The sequence below is a fragment of the Salvelinus sp. IW2-2015 genome, unplaced genomic scaffold (genome assembly GCF_002910315.2).
Source record: "Salvelinus sp. IW2-2015 unplaced genomic scaffold, ASM291031v2 Un_scaffold1270, whole genome shotgun sequence".
In the NCBI taxonomy this organism is placed as follows: domain Eukaryota; kingdom Metazoa; phylum Chordata; class Actinopteri; order Salmoniformes; family Salmonidae; genus Salvelinus; species Salvelinus sp. IW2-2015.
Window position 1 is genome coordinate 179,205 of NW_019942810.1, and position 12,283 is coordinate 191,487.

General features: G+C 44.1%; 1 pseudogene; it reads left to right on the top strand.

Moving 5' to 3' along the window:
- The first annotated feature begins 1,368 nt into the window (after positions 1–1,368).
- LOC112070269 (inner centromere protein A-like) overlaps positions 1,369–12,283 on the top strand; it is a 32,214-nt pseudogene continuing 21,299 nt past the window's right edge.

Below are 12,283 nucleotides of genomic sequence, written 5' to 3' on the forward strand. Positions count from 1 at the left end.
GACTTTAAGAAAGACAGTCTGTAGAAATGGGTTTTAAATCCTAAAAGTATTTTCCAGGTTAGGACTTTAAGAAAGACAGTCTGTAGAAATGGGTTTTAAATCCTAAAAGTATTTTCCAGGTTAGGACTTTAAAGAAAGACAGTCTGTAGAAATGGGTTTTAAATCCTAAAAGTATTTTCCAGGTTAGGACTTTAAGAAAGACAGTCTGTAGAAATGGGTTTTAAAGCCTGTTTTAAACGTTCAGATTGATGGAGCGGCTTTCAGACGGTCAGTGAGAGCATTTCATAGGCGAGGCGAGGGGTAAGGCGAGGGGTAAGGGAGCAGAAGGATCGGTCCCCCATAGTACGGACACGTGTCTTGGGGACTTGAAACAGTAGGGAGTTGCTATAGGCGAGAGTGCCGATGTGGCTCATTGATGGGAATGACGTCCTTGATGTATGTGGGACTCAATCCATTCAAGACTTTAAACACTAGGAGGAGGATTTTAAAGTAAATCCTACAGGTGACAGGTAGCCAGTGGAGTTCAGTAAGGATGGGGGTGATGTGGGCTGACTTCTTGGTCCTGATCAGGACTCTGGCAGCACTATTCTGGAGACGTTGTAGCCTCTGAAGTGATTTGACTGTAAACACAGTTTTGCAGAAGTCAATCCGGAAGAAGATGAAGGCGTGGAAAAGTTTCTCGGCATCTGGCTGTGGTTTGAGCCTGGCGATATCTCTTAGAGGGAAAATTGATGTCTGTACATATGTTTTATATGAGCATCAAAGGACAGAGAAGGATCAAACTTGACTCCCATGTTGGACATGACTGAGGACAGATGGATGGCTTGACTGTTAATTGTCGGGCAGATTTTTCCAGCACTGGTTACCTGCTTGGATGTTCCAATAAAGCATAGTCATTTTGCTGCTCAGCTGGAGGAAGTTCTTTCATTCATGCCCTTTTATTTATTTTATTTTTTATTTAACTTTTATTTAACTAGGCAAGTCAGTTTAAGAACAAACTCTTATTTACAATAATGGCCTACCAAAAGGCAAAAGGACTCCTGCGAGGACGGGGGCTGGGATTAAACATAAAAAATTTATTAAATACAAATATAGGACAAAACAAACATCACTACAAATTATGCCTTTATTACTCCACGTGATTAATCTAGCCTAGGCTACATCACTGAGGTTTTGCGCCGACTTCCCAGTGGGTTTTGAAAGGGGCCAAAACGAATGCAATCACATTTCACCCGATACAAACTCCTCTCGACGGTGTAACCCGGGCCAGATAATCGAATCCCCTCAGTGTACGAGACCGGACATCTGCTCTCGGGTTTGATTGGCTATGGGGAGGAGCAGACTGGGGGTCTGCATTACAAACCAGTCCCCAATTGGCTCAGACAGTTTAGAACAATTTAAACGAGTTTCAGCGGGTGTAGAAATCAAATTGGAGAAAAGACAATTATGTTGATAATGGTGGATTATACGATTTAATGCTTTTTATGAACATTATTGAAGTCCTCTGCAATGTAGCGTGAACTGCTATCGCAGCCGGAAGAGTTTTATGGTATTCAAGTATTTGTATTTGCCTTAAATTAGGTTTAGCCTACATTCGCTATAAATTCACCGGGCCGCTAACATTTTAACAACTCGCTAGTTTGGCTAAACCGGCATTAGCTAGCTTTCTGTTTCTTCAACATATTTATTTACTTAGTATATTTTTTGTTTAAACTGCAGGGATGATAGCTAGCTCTGATTCTTGACAATTTGGAGGCCACTGCGGAAATGCACGGGATAGCTCAAATTAAAATAATCTAGTTCCCTTGTTAGCCAGTTTGTAACGATAAATCCCAAATTGGCTAACATTTGATAAAATAAATGTTTGTTTTGTACATGTTTTATTATTGTGAATGAATTGTCTGGATGGTTGTCATATCACGGTTTATTATTTGTGTGTCATTTGATGTAATGTTTAACGTTATCTGCAATGTTTGGTTAAAAAGCATGAGCGTACGTTAAAATCTTGTGCGATATTATGTTCACTAAACAACTCTTCGTTTATTGTTCTTCCTAGATAGCCCATTTAGATGGGAGAAACGATTAATTTATCTACGAGAGGAGGTTTAACACATCCCACCAAATATGTAATAATCAGTATTTTAAACCGGTCTTTCACAGGTAGCGGCTATGAGCTCGGTACTGACCTCAACACGCACCCTGATGCAGATGTTCGATGTGAACATACAAGCGTTTGCCAATGAAATTGAAAATGACCACATGGTGTGGCTGTTTGAGATCCAGCACGAAGCCAACCGCATATTCTCAAGGTGGGAGGAAAAAGACCCCACCCTTGTCATAGACACACATTGAGCTAATTGTTTTGTGTCATTTTTTAAAATTCTGTAAAGTGATGATTGGCAGAAGGAAGAATTCATCCTACAGCTGTTGACCTTTCTTTCTGGAGTCATTCCTAATAACATTAGATTTTTCTTCACGTCTCAGTGACTTGAGTGCGGAACCGGAATTGATGCCAAAGACTCCATCACAGAAGAAAAGCAACTGTAGGAAACGTCTATCTGTGGGTCAGAATGAAAATCGCAACAAGAGACGGTAGGTTATCCTGTTCATTTGCCTTGACGGTAGGCTCCTGTGTTGTGTCCTGTCCGGACATGTCTCAGTATAACCTTTTCATTTATGATCCATCACGTTAATCATAGTGATACTCTATACGTTATGCCAGCAGCATACCACCCTGCATCCCACTGCTGGCTTGCTTCTGAAGCTAAGCAGGGTTGGTCCTGGTCAGTCCCTGGATGGGAGACCAGATGCTGCTGGAAGGGGTGTTGGAGGGCCAGTAGGAGGCACTTTTTCCTCTGGTCTAAAAAAATGCCCCAGGGCAGTGATTGGGGACATTGCCCTGTGTAGGGTGCTGTCTTTCAGATAGGATGTTAAGCGGGTGTCCTGACTCTGTTCACTAAAGATCCCATTGTACTTATCTTAAGAGTAGGGGTGTTAACCCAGGTGTCCTGGCTAAATTCCCAATCTGGCCCTTATACCATCACGGTCACCTAATCATCCCCAGCTTACAATTGGCTCATTCATCCCCTCCTCTCCCCTGTAACTATTCCCCAGGTCATTACTGTAAATGAGAATGTGTTCTCAGTCAACTTACCTGGTAAAATAAAAATGTTGTACAGTTATCAGAATCACCGTTATTCGTCAATACATTTGCATGTACCAGGAACTTGACGTGGTGTGTAATGGTGCTGACAACGCCTTAAAATAAACAGTGTGTGTGTCTCTCTCTCTCATTTCTTTGACCCTCCTGCAGCTTCTCCAAGGGCAAGCGCAGTAACCTGCGTCGCTCCTCCGTGTCCACCACCCTGAACCTGATAGCAGAGGATGAAGGAGGATCCCCAGTCACAAGGGAAGAGCTGGTCGAACCCTCACGCGCTCGCAGAACCAAACAGACCACCCAGCCTGAGGTGGCATCGCCTGTACGCAGCACCTGCAAAGGAGCTGCTCAGACCTCCTCCTCCCAGCCGGGGGAGGCACAGCAGCAGGTGTCCAGCTCCATCAGCCAGATCCAGGAGGAGAATATGCAGGAGGAGGCTGAGAGTAAGAGGGGGGAGTCCAGCTCAGACTCCTGCCAGCCCCCGTGTTTCTCACCCTCTCGCTCCCGTCAGACCCAAAGCCACATAACTGAAGCCGTAGTTAAGATCTCAGCCGCCGAGCGGCAGTCTGCAGAGCTCCAGATGAACCGCAACGCAGAGCGTTCTCCAGGCCGCGCCGCCATTAAGATAGTCGTCGCTGCTGCCACGCACTTGGACCCCAGGCGGCGCTCCGTGAGACACTCCCTGACTGTGCGGCTCTCCCTGGCAGGGCTGAGAAACAGCATGACCCAGGAGTCTGTCCGCAGAGCCTCCAGGAGATCCTTCCTGAAGAAGAAGAAGAAGAAGGCTCGGCTGGGCAGCTCCACCTGCAGCAGTAACGTCAGCGGGCTTGGTGAGTGATGAAATATGACGTTGTGCCATTAGACTGTGAATAGAGTTGATGTGATGTACGGTTTGGTGCTATCCAGATGGTCATGCTGTTCCTGTACCATACCAGGGTATATACGGTATTACTGGCAGTGCACAGAAGGGATGCTATTTCCTTCACAAAAATGTATATTTTTATGCTAACTCAGTACTGGCGGATTCCTATAGTAGACGCTAACAAGCGCAAGCGAACATAAATTAAATACAAGGACAGACATTTACATTTACATTTAAGTCATTTAGCAGACGCTCTTATCCAGACAACCTAGCTCAGGGTTTGAGACTGCGACCAAAACACTCGCGTTTGTGCAACGTTGACTTGGCAGTGCAAAGGCAGTTTTTTTTCTTTAGGTCGATTAAAAAAATGTGGCTGGTCGTGTTTAGTTTAGTGGTGGATGGTAAATGTAGCTGGTCGTGTTTAGTTTAGTGGTGGATGGTAAATGTAGCTGGTCGTGTTTAGTTTAGTGGTGGATGGTAAATGTGGCTGGTCGTGTTAGTTTAGTGGTGGATGGTAAATGTAGCTGGTCGTGTTAGTTTAGTGGTGGATGGTAAATGTAGCTGGTCGTGTTAGTTTAGTGGTGGATGGTAACATGTGGCTGGTCTGTTTGTTTAGTGTGGATGGTAAATGTGGCTGGTCGTGTTTAGTTTAGTGGTGGATGGTAAATGTAGCTGGTCGTGTTTAGTTTAGTGGTGGATGGTAAATGTAGCTGGTCGTGTTAGTTTAGTGGTGATGGTAAATGTAGCTGGTCGTAGTTTAGTGGTGGATGGTAAATGTAGCTGGTCGTGTTTAGTTTAGTGGTGGATGGTAAATGTAGCTGGTCGTGTTAGTTTAGTGGTGGATGGTAAATGTAGCTGGTCGTGTTAGTTTAGTGGTGGATGGTAAATGTAGCTGGTCGTGTTAGTTTATGGTGGATGGTAAATGTAGCTGGTCGTGTTAGTTTAGTGGTGGATGGTAAATGTAGCTGTCGTGTTTTAGTGGTGGATGGTAAATGTAGCTGGTCGTGTTTAGTTTAGTGGTGGATGGTAAATGTGGCTGGTCGTGTTTAGTTTAGTGGTGGATGGTAAATGTAGCTGGTCGTGTTAGTTTAGTGGTGGATGAAATGTAGCTGGTCGTGTTAGTTTAGTGGTGGATGGTAAATGTAGCTGGTCGTGTTAGTTTAGTGGTGGATGGTAAATGTAGCGGTCGTGTTAGTGGTGGATGGTAAAGTGCTGGTCGTGTTAGTTTAGTGGTGGATGGTAAATGTAGCGCTGTCGTGTTTAGTTTAGTGGTGGATGGTAAATGTAGCTGGTCGTGTTAGTTTAGTGGTGGATGGTAAATGTAGCTGGTCGTGTTTAGTTTAGTGGTGGATGTGAAATGAGCTGGTCGTGTTAGTTTAGTGGTGGATGGTAAATGTAGCTGGTCGTGTTAGTTTAGTGGTGGATGGTAAATGTAGCTGGTCGTGTTAGTTTAGTGGTGGATGGTGTAAATGTGGCTGGTCGTGTTAGTTTAGTGTGGTATGGTAAATGTAGCTGGTCGTGTTAGTTTAGTGGTGGATGGTAAATGTAGCTGTCGTGTTTAGTTTAGTGGTGGATGGTAAATGTAGCTGGTCGTGTTAGTTTAGTGGTGGATGTAAATGTAGCTGGCTCGTGTTAGTTTAGCTGGTGGAGTGTAAATGCTAGCCTGTGTCGTGTTTAGTGGTGGATTGGTAAATGTAGCTGGTCGTGTTCAGTTTATGTGGTGGATGGTCAACATGTAGGCTGGTCGTGTAGTTTAGTGGTGGATGGTAAATGTAGCTGGTCGTGTTTAGTTTAGTGGTGGATGGTAAATGTAGCTGGTCGTGTTAGTTTAGTGGTGGATGGGTTCCAGCAAGCATCTTTCTCATGTCAGTCACAGTTTTTGTAAACCATACTGTCTTCGAGTCAGTCATGTGCATGGTCTAAATAACCCAACTGGCTAGGTCGCCTGTCTGTAAAGAGAAGGGCGGGCTGTACGTTGATCCTGCTGCTCTGATTGGATAGAGTGAACCTTGATTTCTCCGTCCACTCGCTTCAGAATTTTAATCCGATCACTTTTCCTCGCATGTTTTTCGGTCTGATCATTTAGATTTGCTGCTGCCTGCTACTATGATAAATCACATGGCGAGGACGTTTGCTATCAATGTGCATAATATCTAGCAAGTGGGGCTTAGGGTAGGGGGGAGAAATATGAAATGCTAATGTACATTCTGACAGAGTGACGGCGAACGTGGCTGCCTGCTGCAAGTTGAGGACACACCCAACCCTCCTTGGACTAATCTGCAAAAAAAAAAAATAGCAGCGAGAACGTGCAGGGAGGCATTTTGCCAACATCCCTTTTAGGCATATTAAAACACTTTATCACTAGTATCATCCGATTTATCAACTGCCAATTTATTGATACGATTACGAGTATGGCCATGTTGGCACAACCCTGTAAATTATATACATTTTAGGAATGGTTTGGACGTCCTTACCACGTTGATTGATTGTGTCTGTCTACTGTAGAAGATGTGGAAGCTGACGGTGATGAGGAGGTCAAGGTGCAGACAGATGGGTAAGTCCTGTTAATCAAATATTGTCATGACAACAGAAGTACTAACATTTAGTCATTTGTACGCTAAGGTTATAGACGGGAGTTTACATCCCAATAATCTCTTATTCCTCGTTCACTAGTTCACTCACGTTTTTAAAGCACTGGATTGGTGTAGACGTGGGTTAGAGGGAGTTAACACATACCAGTCATTTTCTTTCAAATCCACGAAGGGAAGTGTTATTGGGACGCAGCCCCCTGAGTCATGTATCTGATCAACTGTTGTGTATATGGCAGGGTTTTGTCAGAGGAGCCAACGGAGACAGGATGTCTTGGTCCTGAGACTTCTCCTGAGGTAGGAAACTTGGCACCTGGTAGATGCATGTATCTGAAAGATGGGGATCATTCCAATACATTTCAAGAAGTAAACAAACATTCCAATTGAGATTTTCCTGATTTTAAAAAATTAAAAAAAATATGGACCTCAATCCTGATTGGTAGTGTTGCACGGTATGTAGAATTTTTTTTGTTACTTTTTGGATAATAGAATATACTACAAACCGGTTTCGGTGCTAGCTCTTCTGTTACTTTCGGTTCTTCTGTCAAATGTGTCTCGCATCGTATAAGGGACAGTAGTAAGCTAGCAAGGCTACTTGCGCATGCAGCTGACACAGTAACACGCCACTTTTAAGTAGCAAGTGAGAGGGAGGGGGGAAAATGCTGACAGAATGGCTCCTTCTAACGAAAACCTCTAACCCCCACAGCTTGTTAACAGAACTTGCTCCAGAAGCGACCGATAGGAATACTTTGCTTACAGAACAGGTCATGAGGGCCGAAAGAAACAACAAAGCAAAATGAAAGGAGTGCAGTGCAAAACGACATGAAAAACTATTTTATATTGTAATGTTATTCTACTAGCAACTAAATTCTAATTATTTTTGACAGTAACGTGAACATATATTCAGCATGGCAATCAAATTGTATTTGTCACTTGCGCCAAATACAACAGGTGTAGTAGACCTTACCGTGAAATGCTTACTTACAAGCCCTCAACCAACCATGCAGTTCAAGAAAGAGTTAAGGAAATATTTAGTAAATAATACAATTAAAAGTAACACAATAAAATAACAATAACGAGGCTATATACAGGGGGTACCGGTATCAAGTCAATGTGCGGGTGAACAGGTTAGTCGAAGTAATCTGTAACATGTAGGTAGGGTAAAAGTGACTGATGCTTGAGGAGTCGAAAGAGCGAGTAGCAGCAGGGGGGAGGGGGGGGGTTATTGTAGATAATCAAATGGCCACCTGGACTAATTGTTCAGGAGTTTTATGGCCTGTGGGGTGGGGGGGGTAGAAGCTGTTAAGGATCCTTTTGGACCTAGACTTGGCGCTCCGGTACTGCTTGCTGTGTGGTAGCAAAGAGAACAGTCTGACTTTGGGTGACTGGAGTCTTTGACAATTTTTTGGGCCTTCCTCTGACGCCGCATAGTATATAGGTCCTGGATGGCAGGAAGCTTGACCCCAGTGATGTATGCACTACCCTTTGTAGCACCTTACGGTCGGAGGCTGAGCAGTTGCCATACCAGGTGGTGATGCAACCGGTCAGGATGCTCTCGATTGTGCGGCTGTATAACTTTTTGAGGATCTGGAGACCCATGCCAAATCTTTTCAGTCTCCTGAGGGGGAAAGAGTGTTGTCGTGCCCTCTTCACAACTCTCTTGGTGTGTTTGGACCATGATAGTTTGTTGATGTGGACGCCAAGGAACTTAACTCTCGACCTGCTCCACTACAGCCCCGTCAGTTTTGACTTAAATCGGCTTGAAAATTGATGGCAAGACATGAAAATGTCTGTCTAGCAATGATCAACAACCAACTTTGACAGAGCTTGAAGAATTAAAAAAAGTTGTTTGCAAATATTGTGCTATTCAGGTGTGCAAAGCTCTTAGACTTCCCCAGAAAGCATCACAGCTGTAATTGCTGCCAAAGGGGTATTGATTCGGGGTTGAATACTTAAGTAATCAAGATTCAGTCATTTAAAAAATATATTTTGTTGACATTTTTGTAATAGTTTCTTCCACTTTGACATGTAGCATTTTGTGTAGATATTTGGCCAAAAAAACTAAAATCAATTTTAATCCCACCTTGTAACAACAAAATGTGGGAAAAACGTAGGTTTAATGAATGGAATTTGGCCCAATATTATGTTCATAGATGAGCAAATTAACCCTGATGTATCAAATTACATTTTAAAACCGATATAATTGTACAATGATTTTGAATGGTCTGAGTCTCACCATATGGTTTTGTATAAGTAAAATTGAAAATATTCTTATTTACTATTTTATTTTTTGTAAGAAATTGAATATAGAAAACATATATTTGTAATTTTGTTCTACCAGGTATCAACATATTGTTAAATGTTTGAAAAAATAATGCCCAGTCGTAATTCTGTTACTTTTTTTGTTGTGTTTTTGGTATCATGATACAAAACCTGTTATCGAAGTCAAAATTCAGGTATCCTGACAAACCTGTTTAGTAATTTATACCATGTCTATCTAGCTTTATCTAGCTGTGTTTTCCACATGTAAATATATTGATGTATCATAGTGAAATTTATCGTCTAAACTCATCTCTTATTTTAGTTTAACACGGTGTCGAACCACCCAGGGGCTGTTAGTGTTGAGGTTCGTTGTTTCACCCGCTCCATGGCCCAGACACCTCCCACCATGCCAACACCAGCCTCGATCATCAACAAGGCCAAGACTGGCACACCAGACTCTGGATCAGGTACAGACGATTATATCTCTCTCTCTACCACACATCACCATACCTCACACCATCACCATACCTCACACCATCACCATACCTCACACCATCACCATACCTCACACCATCACCATACCTCACACCATCACCATCACCTCATACCTCACACCACCCTACCTCATACCTCACACCACCCACCCTACTCATACCTCACACGTGCACCTACCTCATACTCACACACACACCACCGATACTGCATACCTCAATGCCATCACGCACGATAATCGCTCACACCGATCCAGCCACCATTACGTACCACACGCATCACGCCATACCTCTCACCAACATACTCACACCATCACACCATACCTACACCATCCACCATCATACCTCAACCAACCGACCCCATACCTCAACACCCACCACGCCATACGCTCACACCACCACCACTATTACTCAACGCCACACCAACCTACTCACACCACCAACCTCCCGGAACACTACCTACACACACCACCATACCCATACTACACCAACTCACCATTACCACACCAACACATACTACACACCACCTACTATACCTCAACACCACCACACACCATAACCAGCAACCCACCAATACACCACCATACCTCACACACCAGATACGGCACACAATACCGCTGACAGGCCACCATCACCCCAGAAACCTACCTTCACACCACCATACAACCACCCTACTCACAACAGTTCCATAACACCATCATGTTAACCTCACAACAATACCAACGCTACTAACCTCACACCAATACACCACCATACCTACATACCCCGCTATACTACCACAATAATACTCACATGACCACCCTACACCACATAACACCACATAACCAACCATACACACGCATACTCACACCACCAATACACCACCAATATCACCCACCATATACACCCGGTACTCACACGACATACAGGCGCACATACATACACACCATACACCGGAGTGACTAGAGTACTAGCAGCCACACTCTTGAGAAGTAATTGCGTTCCAACATACCTACATCACCATATCACGACATACCTCACACCCCCATACACCCAATACCTTCACACACATCACACCATACGGAGATTGATAATGAAGGGCAAGTGCCGCTTCGAAGCCTAAAGAGATGACCCGACGGATAGAAGCCGTGACTGTTACGTACGATACACCGACCATACGTGCGACGGATCGACCATAGAGACACCAGACATTAGCTCTAGCATAGGAGCACCACCGATAAGCACCACCAATTAGACTGTACACCACGATAACTCACCATATCCTCACACACATACTCACACACCGTCACCCACTGCACACACCATATAAACAAGACCTGCACACACCATAATCTCACATCATCATACTACCCACACCATACTTCACACACAATCACCATACCCACACCATCATGCACGTACGTCACGCCATCATCAACCGTACCTCTCATCACACCGTACCTCAACACATCACACCGTTATCCTCACACATCATACCGTAGTCTCGGATCAGCGTAGGATGGCTGTTCTCAACGAGCATTCAATCCCGATTCCTGTAGGACACGTGCACACACATAGCTCACACTCCATCGACCAGTAGCGTGCGGCTCCGATGATCAGGTGTTGCAGAGCGAGTGGCGCATTCTGTAGTACAACCGATCAACGGAAACCATAGCCTCACACGCATCATCACGTACCTCACACCACCATACATCACACCATCACACCATACCTCACACCATCATACACTTACACCATCACACCATACACTCACATCACAGCCAATCATCAGTAACCTCACACCACCATCAGCAAAGCAAGATGGCACAACGCCGTACCAAAGCTGCATCATTTCAAATCTGCATCGTGCATCATTCCAAAGCTGCATCGTACAAAGCTGCATCATACCAATAGCAAAGCTGCATCATTCCAAAGCTGCATCATACAAAAGCTGCATCATACCAAAGCTGCATCATACCAAAGCTGCATCATAACAAGTGCAATCATACCAAAGCTGCATCATTCCAAAGCTGCATCATACAGATCTGCCTCGTGCATCATTCCAAAGCTGCATCATACAAGCTGCATCATACCAAAGCTGCATCATACCAGATCTGCTTCGGCATCATTCCAAAGCTGCATCATACCAGATAGATGCTTCGGGGCATCATTCCAAAGCTGCGTCGTCACATACCCAAGCACATGTTTTCCCCTTACGGCCCGTTCAAACAGGGAGTGGAAAAAACAAGGAAGTAAATGCATTGGTTCTAACCTGTTGTAATCATAGGTGTCTGTAAAAAACACTTCCCTGCCTGCCCGCCATTTGATCAATGCAAAAGACATTTGATTGGAAACTAATTGTGCGGTCGTAAATTGCCTCCGGTGTGTCAGTGTGCATCTGGGTCGTTCCTAAATTCAGAGCGTTGTCAAGTTGTCTGCTTTGGTAAATTCAGAGCCTTGTCAGATTGTTCTTGGTAAATTCAGAGCCTTGTCAGATTGCCTGCTTGGTAAATTCAGAGCCTTGTCAGATTGGCCTGCTTGGTAAATTCAGAGCCTTGTCAGATTGCCTGCTTGGTAAATTCAAGAGCCTTGTCAGATGTGCTGCTTGGTAATTTCAGAGCCTTGTCAGATTGTCTGCTTGGTAAATTCAGAGCCTTGTCAGATTGTCTGCTTGGTAAATTCAGAGCCTTGTAGATTGTCTGCTTGGTAAATTCAGAGCCTTGTTTCAGATTGTCTGCTTGGTAAATTCAGAGCCTTGTCAGATTGTCTGCTTGGTAAATTGGCTTGCAGATTGCGTGTAAACAGAGCCAACTACACTATTGACACTGGACCTTCTGGCCGGAGGAGTAGGGTTTGATCCAAGTCTAACTCACAACAGCAGTCAAAACCCCAACCTAACTGGCTAAAGTTGGCTAGCTTCTTCCAGACACAAATGAGAGAACAG